The 14,850-nt window shown below is 40.1% G+C and overlaps 1 protein-coding gene across 4 annotated transcripts in view; it reads left to right on the top strand.

Annotated features, from left to right (window-relative positions):
• The first annotated feature begins 732 nt into the window (after positions 1-732).
• The window catches only part of IMMP2L (inner mitochondrial membrane peptidase subunit 2), an 847,470-nt gene continuing 833,352 nt past the window's right edge, over positions 733-14,850 (top strand). For 2 of the 4 annotated variants that reach the window (XM_069461995.1, XM_069461997.1), the window contains exons 1-2: positions 733-770; positions 1,283-1,355. The gene's annotated coding sequence lies outside the window, so the exon portion shown is untranslated. Of the gene's footprint in view, positions 800-1,282; positions 1,356-14,850 lie in introns of all 4 variants that reach the window. The other 2 variants (XM_069461996.1, XM_069461994.1) reach the window with 1 other exon arrangement.

Raw genomic sequence — 14,850 nt, 5'->3', positions numbered from 1 at the left:
GTTCTTGTTTTTCATTTTTTTTAGAATAAATTTTGAAACGAGTGCCAGAACGTCTGTAATTTAAATTAGTATTGAGTGATTAAAAAGTGCACAGAGTAGTTTGGCAGTATCTAGAAGTAGAATAAAGACAGAAATGATAAAGGTATAATGGGAGGAGGGGCAAAAAAAGAGAACAAAGCATTTTATATCTGTTCAGTACTTTTGGGTTCCACTTTCTTTGTAGGTTGTAATAACCCAGTTAAGAGTTTGTACCATTTGAGGACAAAAGCTTAAGCAGGAAATTCCAGTTTCTCCTAAGTAAACGACCTGTTCTGAGTTACTCCGTTTGGCTTGCCCTGAGGTAGCAAAATTGTTTTCCTGTGCGCATACAAGTAGAAAAACCAGAAGGAGTCGCTAGTGAGGAGCTTTACCGCTAAAGCTATGCACTTAAGCAACCATGGGGTCTCAGTTTCCTTACCTATAGAAACAAGAGGAGGGACTGAAGACACAGTTTCATAAATTTTTCTGCTTTGTTGCCCTCCCAGACTTTATTATGATGCTGAGCTTATAGCAAGCGCTCAGTAACTGCTTGCTGAATGACTGCTGTTTCCGATCCGTTGCAGATCCAGGCCAGGTTTTGAGCCTGACCTGTGTGGCCGCTCCAGGGGCTGGTTTCCTCCGGGGGCGGAGCTTCGTGCTGCCGCGGCTCGCCGGGGGTTCGGGGCGGAGCTTGCCGCCGGCGGAGGGCGGGGTTCGCGCGGGGACTTCCCCTGGGCTGAGCGGTGCTGCGGGTGCGGAGGGCGGGGGGTTCTGGCGACGGGTGAGGGGCTGTGAGGCCGGCAGGGGTGGGCGGGTGCGCAGCCGCCAGTCCTTGGTGGTCTCCTGGGTGGGACCCTTCTCCGGGAGTCGGCCCCGGCGGGGCGGGCGCTGCTGGGAGGTGGAGGGCTGCTTGGCCGCGAGTCCACGGGGACTGCGAGCATGTGTACGTGCGCGTGTTTATCTGAGGCCCGCGGCGGCCTCCTCTTCCTCCTGGCGATCTCGGGTGGGAAACCGGCGCCTAGAGGCGGCGACGACACCTGGCCCGGAGATGACCCGCTCTTTCCCGCCGAGCTGGCCCCCCAGCGCGTGCCCTCTCCTTGTCCCGACAGAGGGGACTCCTCCGGCCCCAAGCCCTGGCCGGGAGGGAGCGCTGTGGGGACGCGTTGCCTTCTGCCTGGAAGTGTTGGGCAGGTGGTGGGAGTTCCTTGGGGTTCAACAACAGGATTTTAAAGCACATGCCTGTCTCTGTCGTTTTTACTTTTAGGCTTTTGGCCAAATTGGGCGAGGGCACAAAATAGCCACTTACCCCTTCTCACCGAGGAAGAGCGGGAGAAAGGGTAAGTAAGGACTGATCAGGGGTGGAAGGAGCTAGGACTTCATCCCGAGAGAGCGCGTGTGCCCTGAAGCGGGAGCAAGGGAGAGAAGGGCTAGATCCAGAACTGCCCCCTGGGGAACTTGGGCCCCAAATCCACTTGTTCATTAGGAACAGGAGCCCCGCCTTCAGAGGTCACAGGCCCCAAACCCAGGACTTGTTTTCAAGCTTACAGTGTGGGTCGAGTTGGCTGGGAGTTTTAACAGCTTGGGCATAAATCTCTTTTAGCCACTTGCCCTGACAGAAAACTGCCCTTACCTTTTATCTCTTTTTAACTTTGGAACATTGGTCTTATAGTTGTCTGTCTTGGGCCCATATCTTGTTAGCCAGCTTTTATCCCTGGGACAGGAGTATTAAAGAATCAAAGTCCTGCTTGATAATTAACAGGAATTCCTTCCAGAGTTTTTTACATTTTAAAAGGGAATTCCTGAAAAAAGCCCCTAGAACCCCTAAGCCTAAAGTTAATAGCAGTATCGCAAGTGTTTAAGTTCATTGGGACCTTCTCACGTTTATAGAAGATGATATTTTGAAGGGAGAGAAATTACCAGGCGGGGCCTTTTTCTCTAGGCTTTCTCTTTGATAACCCCACACAAGCATTCTATTCACTTGTGAAAAGTCGCCAAACAGTACACTGAAGTCCTTGGAGGTTTGCTGTGATTTCAGCATGGTCCTTTTGTGGGTTCTTCTCTGGGACTTTTCCATCACTTCAGTACACTGCTTCCCTCTCTGCTGTATGGTGAAACGAAACACAGCTCCCCAAACACGGTTGGAAACCCCTTATGGATCCTGTATGTCATACATAAATACACGTTTTAAATTAGTTAAAATTCAGGTTAGCTACAGGCAAGAATGTAGCAAATCACGTTCTTGGATGCTTGCAGGAAAATTAGAATTGCCTCCTGTGGCCATCTTGACATTGGCAGCTGGGTCCTGAACCTGCCTTCTTATTTGTTCGTGCTCAAGTCGTGGGTGACCACATAATTTATTTTATGAAAATCCAGGAAGTGGTTGTCTGTTGATGATGGGTTCATTCATTGATTCAATAGATAATTACCTTTTTCCTACCATGTTCTGAGCACTGTGATGGAGGTAGAATGGTGAGAGTGAGGAGACTGCTGGAGATGGCCATTTTGGAGCAGGCCTTTCACCAGTTTTTTGTGGATTTTCTGAATAGTTATGTGTTAATTGACAAGACCTTCCCAATACTACCACTGATCTTAATGGTGTGCAGGTCCATGCAATTAAGTGGAAGAAATGTTACTCTGTTTTTCTAGTATTTGCAATAATAAACTTGCGAGGATGATCGACCGTGGTGATTTGTGTCCTGTAATGAATAGTGTCATAGTCACTTTCCCATGTACAAGTATAATAATTAGATGAGGATAACTTTTTGAATTGTGCCATAAGAAGGACCTAATATTAGAAAACATGGAGAGTATTAATTAAGGATGATGCACTTAGGAAAATAAATAATAAAGTAGACTATTACATAGGTTTCTGTGCATTTAATCTCATTTTTTAAACTCTAAGCTAGAAAAGTTCTTTTGTCTTTTTCTGATTATAAGAGTAATATAAGGTCAAAACAAAGTTCTTTGGAATTAAATCTTGCAGAGATATAAAAGGTAGAAAGTGAGTCTTCTATGAGTCCACCCTCGGAAGACCGCTGTTAACAATTTGGTATTTATTTCTTCAACTATGTGTTCGATATATGTGTGCACATATAAACACACTAAATATACAGCTTAACTATATGTAAAACATACATATAGCTTAGCTGTATATTAATATATAGAATATATATTGAATATAATATATGTGTATATATATATGTTATTGTTATTTGGTAAAATTGTATATTCCCTTTTCTCCAATTCCTGGCTATTTACCACTACTCCTTGCTCCACCCCAAATCTTCATGTAGAAGTAGTATGCCCTTCATATTTTAGATATCACCTTGAATTCTGGCTCTTATTACCTATGTCACTTTTGCCAAGTTAAAACTTACCTGCTCCTTGATTTCTCACCAGTCAAAACAGAACAATGAGTATATAAAATAGAATGTGTGAAAAACAGTGCCTGGCCTGTGGATTCTCAATATTAATATCTTCATTTGGTCACCCATCACTGTCTTAGGATCTTCCTTTTGATTGTGGAAAGCAGCTTTCTAATAGGTGCTAAGCCTCCTGCGTTATTTGAATTTTCACAGGGACCTGCTGTATCTGATCCTAGAATTTCTGGAACAAGGACTGACACCTCATGTGGCTCGATTTCCTCCTATCAGATCATCCCATAGCCCTGCCTAAAGGGTGTCAGCTTGAAAAATGAAGGGAAAGGGTTTCTATGTGTCTTAAAAGCTTTGATACTGTTCACTAAGTGAGAAAGACATACTACCACATTTAGATGAGTGCTTAAACTTAGGATTTCTATTTCAGAAATGTCTTCGGTTTATAAAAATTACAATAAAAATGCTGATGCTTCATGTCCAAACTGTCATGATTTTGCCAAGTTGTGGGTTTAATATACAGCTAAGCTGTGTATTTAGTGTATCTAATACTGCTCTGGAAGCTGAGAAAGACAAGTCCACAGACATCTGATTTCACACTAGACATCTGGTTTCACGTTGCTGAGGAGTACTTTTTGTCAGTAGATTATAGGCACATCAACTGTACTGCTGTAGTCTGGCATTTCTATCATAAGCTCTGTTCTGTAGGGTTTAGTATGTTGTATTCAAATGACAGCACACTGAAAACGAACACCTGGTTAGATAAGCACATTTCCCACAGGTGTCTTCTAATGTCATTATTTCTTACAGGTTAACAAGGCAAAATAATTTCTATCCTTGGTGATTTTTACATTAAGAGTTTTTGTGGAAGCAAAAATATTCTTAAAGAAAAGCCTCACTTAAGAACCCATTATATTCCAGAAGTTCATTTTTAAGTCTATTCTTGTTTGTAATGTGAACAATGTACTTATAGGAATAAAATAACAAACAATTAGATTTCCAGGTCAGAACCCCAAAACTTTTTTTAACTCATAGTGTGCCTGTTATGTTTTAGTGGTACTGTAGACTCTAACCAACATTAACAACAGTACTTTGGAGGTAAATGTATTCTGACTTCCAACCTAGAATGGCTGGACCACATCCCCCTCCATTTTGAGGTAGAGAGGGGTATATAAAACTCTAAAGGCTGTAAATCTTTTTTTTTTTTTTTGAGACAGAGTCTCACTCTGTTGCCTGGGCTAGAGTGCCATGGTGTCAGCCTCACTCACAGCAACCTCCACCTCCTGGGCTCAAGCAATCCTCCTGCCTCAGCCTCCCGAGTAGCTGGGACTACAGGCACGCACCACCATGCCCGGCTAATTTTTTCTTTATACTTTTAGTTGTCCAGCTAATTTCTTTCTTTTTTTTTTTTTTTAGTAGAGGCGGGGTCTCACTCTTGCTCTTGCTCAGGCTGGTTTCGAACTCCTGAGCTCAAACAATCCGCCCACCTCGGCCTCCCAGAGTGCTAGGATTACAGGTATGAGCCACTGCACCTGGCCAAGGCTATCAGTCTTCATTTTTTGGGAGGGCTCTGTCATTGCTTAGCTGTGTGACTTTGGACCCAAATTCTTCATCTGTAAAATGGGTTAATTATTCATGATTACCGTGAGATTCAGTGAGTGTGTTTGTAAAGTAGCACAATGTCTGCCAAAAAATTGGCCCTCAGTAAATGGTAGTTTCATTTTTTTCCTCTAGCTCCTGGCCATGAATAAAACAAGATCCTCTGCCTCTCCCTTCCACTTATATCCAGACTAACCCACTGGCCAGGACATGTGGCTCCAATGGAGGGGAATTACCCATGGGACCTGGGATTTGGTAGTGGGCAGTGGGAAAGGGGTATGCAAAATAATGACAAAGGAGAGCGGTGGTGAACTGAGAGAGGAAGGTGCCAGTCTTTTGCTTAGTCCATAGACTTAGGCCAATGAATTATTTGGATCCTAGAACCATCTTTTTCTCTGGCTTCTCTGTTGATCTTCTGTCAATTGTTCCACTGGAAATGCTTGCCTTCTTATTGTTTGCTTAGTCCAGTAATAAGTTTTTTTTTTTTTTTGTCACCTTGACACTACCTGAATAACCAACATACCATATTTTTCTATTTTTTTTTAATGAGTAGGACTTAATAGTATTTGTCTGTATTTTCTTAAGATCTGTTTTTTTTTCTATACTCAAAATCCAGTTGATTTTCTCTTGCCCATTTGTTGGCCTATGGTTCATTCATTAACCACCCTCTCTTCTTTTCTATTACATGCTTATGTGCATTCAACTAGTGATGAACATACAAAGATGAAAAGGCATTGTCACAAGGAGCTTGTAGCCTAGTAGGACTATAGACAGCTTGACCAACAAGTCAAATATCGGGTGCTATTTGCCGTAACAGAGGTAGGTACAAGTGCAAAGGAAACCTAGCAAGAGGTCTTGATCCCTGCAGGGAATGCCAGAGAAGGGTTTTAGTAGTGGTTGTGTTTGAGCTGAGACTTGAAAGCTGAGCAGGAGTGGGCACGTTGACAAGCAACGGAGAACATTTCCAAGGTGGAGCTAACAGCATGAGTAGTTGTGTGGCATTATGAGAACATAGTTTGTTCTGGGAACTATATGTAGATCAGTTATATTAAAGTGTGGAGGGCAAGGTCAGGGGTGAAAGGAGGTGAAACTAGATGGCTAATTCAGGGTGCACCTCCTATCTACCCCATGTGTAGTAGTGAGCTGTGGAGAATTGTGACTGGCGTGAAAGATCACTGTGAAGCAATGTGCTGGGTAGATTGGGGGTGGACTGGAGTAGGGGATGGGGATGTGGCGAGAGTGGAGCCATTGAGGACAGTGCATCAGTACCGATAAGAGGTTGAGAGCTCAGACAAGGGTGGAAGTAGTGGGGATAGAGAAATGAGAATGTTTAGGAAAAGAAGGAAGAGGGAGAATTGGCTGGTGTTTGTGACGGAATGTAAAAGGTATGGGAGAGTGAGGATGCTACAGTGCTTCCCAGGTTTCTGGGTAGTGAGTGGGGAAGGAGAAGAGGAAGCATGTATGAGGGAGAAGAGAATGAGTTCAGCTTTGGGCATGTTTAGTGTGCTTGCGAAGCATATCATTGGCAAGTTGGAGGTGTCTAGAAGGCTTGGATATAGGGTCCTGGAACATCACAAGAGATTGTGAAGGCTAGATACAGATTTCTGAGTTCTTACCATATGGAGAGTAGTTTAAGGGATGGGTAATGATAAAAGTGCTTAGAGGAATTGTATAGAAAGAGAAAAGGCTAAAAATAAGTCTTAGAGAATATTGAAATTTAAAGGACAAACCATGAAAGAGAAAGATGCAAGGATGCTTAAGGAGTGTAGCCAGGGAGGTTGCGAGAAAAGGGAAAGGGAAGCTTTTCAGGCCAGTGGCAGAGAATTTTAGGAAGTAGGACCCCGTTACAATTTAATACTACAAATCGTCAAGTATGATGAAGGTTTATAGTATCTGTTGGAAGTCACTGATTTCATTGGAGTGGCAGAGCTAAACTGCCGTGGGTAGAGGACTGGACAGGAGGTGAGGATAGAGAGTAGACATGCTTGGGTCCCTCTTAGGATGTAATGACTTAGTGTTCTTCAGTCAGGATATTTACTTATTTATTTAATTTTATTGTGTATATTTAAGTAACGACAGTGATGTTATAGAATATATATGGATAGTAAAGTGGTTACTGTTTAATATAAGTGAAACATTTTAACATATCCATCATCTTACACAGTTACCCATTTGTGTGTGTGGGACAAGAGTAGCTAATACTCATTTAGCAAAAATCCCGAATGCAATACCAAATGCAATGCAATATTAACTATAGTCCTCATGTTGTATGTTAGATCTCTAGACTTGTTCATCCCGCATATCTGCTACTTTCTGTCCTTTGACCTACTTCTTTGCATTTCCTGCCCTTTCTCCCATAACCACTGTTTTATTCTCAATCTCTGTATATTTGACTTTTTTTTTTTTTTTTGGTAAGATTCCACATGTAAGTGAGATCATGTAGTATTTTTCTTTCTGTGTCTGGCTTATTTCACTTAGCATAATGCCCTCCATGTTCATCTGTGTGGCAAATGGCAGGATCTCTTTCTTTTTTAAGGCTGAATAATATTCCATTGTGTATGTGTGTGTATATATACACCACAGTTTCTTTTTCTATTCATCTGTTGGCAGACACTCAGGTTGTTTTCATATCTTCACACCCTTTAAGATGGCTATTATCAAAAAGACAAGAGATAACAAGTGTTGGTGAGGTGGTGGAGAAAAGGGAACACTTGATCACTGTTGGTGGGAATGTAGATTGGTACCACCATTATGGAAAAAGCATAGAGGTTCCTAAAAAAATTAAAACCAGAACTACCATATAATCCAGTAATCCCTCTTGTGGGTTATGTCTAAAGGAAATGAAATCACCACCTTATAAAGATATCAGTTGGGGTTTTTATTTATTTATTTTTAATTTTTTATTGATACACAATAATTGTACGTATTCATGGATTACATGTTATATTTTGATACAAGCATATAACATATAATGATCAAATCAGGGTAATTGGGACATGATTCACCTGAACCATTTATCATTGCTTTATGCTGGGAACATTTGAAAACTTCTAGCTATTCTGAAATGTAATAAATTATTGTTAACTGTCAGTTGGGGTTTTTAAAAGCTCTCTGGGGGCTTCTGTGTGCCCAAGAATGAGCAGCACTGGAGAGAGATGTGTTTGTATGCTGCAAGGAAGGAACCCAATAGAGAGGGAGATGTTGAAAATACAGTTGCTTGTATGCTAGATTCCTTATCATATTTTCTTATGAGCGAAAATCAGGTTGTTGTCTTTTTGTTTGCCTAATCCTTCCCTGCTTTTTAAATTCATATCTGGACCCACCCTTATATCTCCTGTCCACTCTACTCTTTCCTGGCCTAGAGTTCCACTGCTGTCTTGCTCTCACCTCATGTGGCCTTTTTGCATACATTATTCTCTAACCTAATCCAGTTGTGAGGAAAAAAGTCCATTTTCCTTCATTAAAAGTTAAACAATTTCACAGGAGTGTCTACCAGGAGAATAGGGGGAAATAACCACACCAAACAAAAATCATTAAGTGTAGCCAAGACTTATTAATATCTGCTATGTTTGAGGCCCCGGATCCAAAGGTATATAAGATGGGAAGGATAAATAAAATAGGAATCTGCCCTTAAGAACCCCTCAGGGCCGTGAGAGAAATGGATACATAAAGAAAGAAATGCCTTGAGGTGCAATGTATGCTATTATGTCAAGAAGTAGAATTCAAGGTAGGATGGGTGCAAAAAAATGGACTTCTTTATTTTGTGTGATCCTGAAGCCTTCACAGAGGAGGTGGTGCTTAAGCTACAGCTCGAAGTATGGTGTGAAGTTTAGGGAGTGAGATTAGGTGAATGAAATCTTCCTTGATGGCCCTATGATAACAACAGAAGGGTTTTGGGTTTCTCACCTCCTTTTCCTTTTTGTTCAGCTTAGTTTATTGCAAGGTAACTTTGTCCTTGAGTGAGTTCTTAGGGGATAAAGATGTTTCAGCTTACATATAGAAATATCATCATTTTCTTCCCTTGTGGTATAAACTTCCCATGAATTTATCACCACTGGTTTATTATATATTAGACAGCTAACACAGACCAGAGCAATTAAATCACAATATCTAGGAGATGAGGTCTAGGCACTGATATTTTTCAAAGCATCCTAGGTGTTCTAATGGCAGTCAGGGTAGAGAACCACGGGGCTGAAACACGATTTAGAAGAAAAGGTTGGGATTTGGAGCTAAAAAATTAGATTCTTGCAATTTGTTTTAATAGCTGTGTTAAGTTACCTCAACTTCACTAAGTTACCTCATTGGTTGGAAGATGGGATGGTGGGTAGTATACTTGTCCTACATGTCTTGCAAAGTTTGTAAGGGTTAAAAGAGGAGATTTGTGTGAAGGAACATCATATGCAGATGTGGTTGTAACAGTAAAATGTTCTGGGCCAGGTATGAGGTGGGAGGATTGCTTGAGGCCAGGAGTTTGAGACCAGTATGGGCAACATAGCAGTACCCTGTCTCTAAAAAAATAAATAATAAATACAATTAGCCGAGCTTGGTAACGTGCACTTGTAGTCCCAGCTACTTGGGATGCTGAGGCAGGAGGATCACTTGAACTCAGGAGTTCAAGGTTACAGTGAGCTATGATCCTGCTTTCACATTCTGGCCTGGGTGAGAGCGAGACCCTGTCTCTAAAAGGAAGAAAAATGTTCTGTTGACCTTCTTCAGAAGTGGTCAGGCTAAGAGCTGGCCACTTTGTTCTGCAAGATAGTAACTATTCTATGGATTTGAATCTATTATTTCATCCTTATGAGATTTTTGATGATATATTTTATTACATTTTTATATTGCTATAAAAATGTTGAAGACTAAATCAAAAAAGCAAATGCTTAAACAATCAGCAGTTGAGCATGTCCAGTGTGGCATATTAATTCTAACTGTTTAAAATTACACAAATGTTTAAGATTTTAAAGTATATAAATATATATAAAGTATATAAATATATACTTTAAAGTATATAAATATTCTCGATGTCAGTAATGTAATTGTTTAGTATTAAAATTCTATAAACATGTTAGGTATTTATTTTGAAGATGTGTACATTAAAGAATAGTAAACTTCCAGAAGATAGTAAATACTCCATAGACTACCATGGAGCACCACAAATTTAATTATATGGTAGGTCCCCTGTTGTCTATTAAGAATACAAGGACATATGCTATGTCTGTGTATTGTGGGAGGCTTGGGTATTAGTGTCAGTCATATAATTATATAGGAATGATCATCCTTAGACCTTATTTTGATTGAGAAGTAGTATTGCTTAATGACAAAACTGAACCTAAAGCCTAAAGACTGGGTTCCAGACCTGTTTTCTCTACTCATTCTCATATAATAGTAACCTTTCTGAGCCTCATATGTAAAACTGGAATGCATTAGTTCTTTGTTGCTTTGTATTTATCAAAAACCTAGTGGCTGAAAAGCATAATCATTTGTCATCTCATGGTTGCTGTGGGTCAGCAGTTTGGGGCACCTTGCTCAGGGTCTCCCGAGGTTGCTGTCAGATGTCAGCTGGAGCTGCAGTTATCAGAGCATGACTAGGGCTAAAAGGTTCACTTCCAAGGTGGCAAGTTGGTGTTGTAAGCTGGTTCTTCTCCATGAGGGGCTTTCCATGGGTCTGTCCTCATGCCATGGGAGCTGGCTTCCCCCAGAGAGAGATCCAAGAAGCCAAAGTGGAAACTGCAGTGCCTTTTATGACGTATTCTTGGAAGTCACACACCATCATTTTTGAGATATTCCATTGGTCTCACAGACCAGCCCTGATTCCGTGTGGGAGGGGACTACACAAGGACAAGAGGCAAGAACCAACGGGGATTATCTTGTGAGGGTCAGCTACCTGCGATAATAACAGCATCTACCTGGCATAGGATAGTTTTCAGTTTCGTTTAAGAATTTATGTGAGTCCTTTGTAAACCGTTAAAGCAGCATATAAATGTGATATAAAAGTGATACTGTTCTCCTTGACCAATAAAATTGAGGCTGGATGGAAGCTGAATTATTTTGCTTTGTGTCATGTTAGCATTATTTCACCATTTGCCTGCTCCAATCTTTTCCTTCTTTTTTTAAGAATTATTTTATCTTATATCTTTAACATATTTATATTCAGGAAATATCCCCCTTTAATAATCTGGAACAAAAAGCTATTTTTTGGGTTTTAACATCTGGTATAGAAGTACTATGTTGAATGGGAGAAAATTATAAATACAAGCAGTGACTGTAGCAAGAATCTGTTGGTCACCTGAGTAATATCCTCAGGTTTCACCCTAGGGAATCTTGAAGAAATCTCTGAATGTCTTGTTCTTTGTACCTGTCTTTTGGTACCTCTCTTCCTCTACCTTGCCTGGATTATAGTTTTATCATATTTTCTATTGGAAACTTCTTAAGGTAGGGGCCACATCTTACTGTTGCTTAATGTCCCCCAGCACCTTTAGCACAATGCTTTCTGCTTCATGGTACTTAATCAGTGTTTGGTGAACTGAATTGGATTGCTGGCAGAACTCCAGCCTCTGTGCCTCCCTGCAATTGCAGATGAAGAGGAGGTTGTGTTTTGCTGAGGTGATGGTGATGATGATGAGGTGGCAGATCCTGCCAGACCATCTTTAAGCCTGTCTTATGGATCCCTGATTTGCCATTGGAGCCCTAGCCTGTCCTAAATGACTCAGATGTTTGGACTGCTGGTTGCTTATTCTGGCTTCCTCACTGATGACCAAAGCAAGCAAGCAAGCAGACATACACACCCCTAACAGTCATTCGTATGCGACTTTCGCAGTCTTGTTGAACTCTTTCTGCTCAGTTTGGTAACTCATGGCATGTTTTTGACTTCTCAGATTAAGAATACCCAGAAGGTGCAAATATGTAATAAATCATAAAAATTTAATCTTTGCAATTTACTGCAAGTTTATTCTGAGAGATAGGTCTTTGTGATGGCACTTTGACATACTTTTATATATCTTTCTGTTGAAAAATGTAGCATTTACAGTCACCTTTTGAAAAATCATCTTGCTTGTAGATGGAGGACACATTGTAAACACATCCAGTTCTAGCTTTGAAATTGCATACAGCAAAGATGCTTTTTAAAGAAAGGACATGTTTGTAATGTCATCACGTTCTGTATTTTAGGATAATTTCATTTTATATGATTTTCTCACTACATAGAACAAAAAACAAATTCAGAGCAACTCATTCTTTTCTCCTTTTTGCTCTATCCTGCGGATTATCCTGCTGATTTCCCTCTTTAGGAATCCTTTGCTTCCTTAGCCTCACTACCTGCCTTCTCCACCTCTTGTCTGAACCTAACTCCCTTCCTGTCTTTGGGCTTAGTGTACTGATGACAGAGGATGAGTGGGCTAGAAGGGGCGGAGCAGGTGTTGTGAGGAGCAGTGGGGGTGTAAAGGAGAGTTGCACTGGAGCTTAGGGTGCTCGTTAATAAGAAGGTAATAGGAGAACTGTGAAGTAATGATTGGTAGGAAAGGATTAAAGTTGCCACTGATATTTGCCTTTTTTTTAATAGACTTAATTTTTTTAGGTCATTTTTAGTTCATAGCAAAATTGAGTGGAAGGTACAGAGATTTCCCATATACCCTCTGCCCCCACACATGCACAGCCTCCCCACTATCAACATCCCCTCAACAGAGTGATACGTTTGTTAGTTGATGAACCTACATTGACACATCGTTACCCAACGTCCATAGTTTAGGGTTCACTCTTGGCATTGTGCATTCTATGAGTTTATACAAATGTGTAGTGATCATATATCCACCATTATAGTGTCATGCAGAGTGTTTTCACTGCCCTAAAAATGCCGTCTTCTGCCTATTCATCCCTCCCTTTCCCTACCCTCAGCCAACCTCTGATCTTTTTACCATCTCCAGTAAAAAGTTTTGCCTTTTCCAGAATGTCATAGAATCATACAGCATGGAGTCTTTTTTGCCTTTACTTTTAGTTTGCCTGATGTAGTAGATTATTTACAAAGTATCTTGGTGTTTTTCCAGCAGCTTATTTTGCTTGATAGTTGCTTGAATAAGAGTTTTATTAGTGTCAGATTAAAGACTGGGTGATTATTATTTAGTTTCGTTAAATACTATTTATCATTGTTATTATGTAAGGGTAGTTTGCAGAACTTTGTAAATGAATTAGCTTGTACTTTTTATGGGTCTCACTATTTCCCATGCATAAGAGAACTCCTGTAGTCTGAACACATGAGTTATGACAATACGTTAGAACAGGGGTCCCCAAGCAATGGTGAGTTGTGTAATTATTTCATTATATATTACAATGTAATAGAAATAAAGTGCACAATAAATGTAATGTGCTTAATGCTGAAACCATGCCCAACCCCCTGGTCCATGGAAAAATTGTTTTCCATGAAACCAGTCCCTGGTACCAAAAAGGTTGGGGATCACTGCATTATTACTTAAGAACTGCCTGGTGTATATGACTATGTGATATTAATACTGTAAACATTCAGTTAAAACCTGTATATTAAAGCTTGAAAAGTAGACATTAAATATAAGTTTCCGGATAACAAAGCGGTGGTAGATTGTGAGAAGGACATGGAATTGGGGTATGAAGACCTTTATTCAAGTGCTAGCTCAGCTATCAGCTGTGTGAACATGAACCAGTCATTGTTTGTCTCTGAACTTCGTTTTCTTTTGGGGAAAATGGAGATAACACATACTTCATAGGTTATTTTTTGAGGACTGTATGAGCTGTTTGTGAAAATTGTGTGAATTTTAACTCATTATAAAGCAATGTGAGCAATTGTTTGGTTTATGAGTCAGACTTGGTTATTGTAACTTTAAAATTTACAACTTTAAAATTTTTTAGTTTCGCAGACAATAAAGTAAGGAAATAATGATTTGGGGCTAACAAGGCAATACTGCTGAAAAGAAGGTGATTTATAGGTATCTGAGAAAAAAAATGACTGCATTTTTTACTGAAAATGTCTCATTGATTAAGCCTGCTTGTGTCTTCCTGTGGAAGGTATGCACTTTGGGGTATTCTGCTTGTGTGCTTGACTCCTAATCATATTTATTACCTAGTTGTCAGCTTTAGATGTTAGTCTTCCTTCCAAAAGTGTGAATTATATTGTCACATTCTGTATGGAGTAAGAGACACATAATTTCCTATTTTTGGAAAGAAAAGACTAGATTCTAAAGCTCTTATGACCAGTCTCTATGTGGTTCAAGCCACTAGGGCAAGGAGGAATTAGATAGAAGGATTCTGGGGAAAAGAATAGAAATAGCCTTGTGAATTTGAATTCCCGAGGGAGGTGATATATTAAATACAATTCTGGTTTCAGTCAAAATGTCCCTGTAGTTTAGAACACTTAGAAAGGAATTGTCAGTGACATAATGATGAATTAAAATTAGAGAAAACTGTATACTTCTGAGTTTGAGAATGCTCTGTGTATGGTACTTACTTGAAGATAAAAGTCATCTCTTATTAATAACATTGACCGTTGACATGTTTATTGTAATCTCAACTTTTTGTGTTTCTACCAACTTAAAGTAACTTTCTTTCATTACCTTCGAAATGCATCACATGGCCAAAGATAGAATGATGGAATATCCCGTGGACAGAAGATTTAAGAGTGACTGTTCAACTACTAACCTCTAAAGTAGACATGGGAAATCAAGAAGGAATTGTAACCAGCAAACAAGACAGAGTACAAACAATTCCTGTTAAGTGTTATTTGACCAATGATATTGAGAATGGGGAGAAGAAAACGTAACAAGCATTTTAGAGAAGCATGCAGGGGAACAGACTTTTCATTTTTTTAATGTCTGTGTTTGGAACAACTTTTCTTTGTAGC

This window comes from Eulemur rufifrons, chromosome 29, assembly GCF_041146395.1.
Source record: "Eulemur rufifrons isolate Redbay chromosome 29, OSU_ERuf_1, whole genome shotgun sequence".
Lineage (NCBI taxonomy): Eukaryota > Metazoa > Chordata > Mammalia > Primates > Lemuridae > Eulemur > Eulemur rufifrons.
The sequence above is the reverse complement of the archived record's forward strand: the minus strand, read 5'-3'. Positions and strand labels throughout refer to the sequence as shown.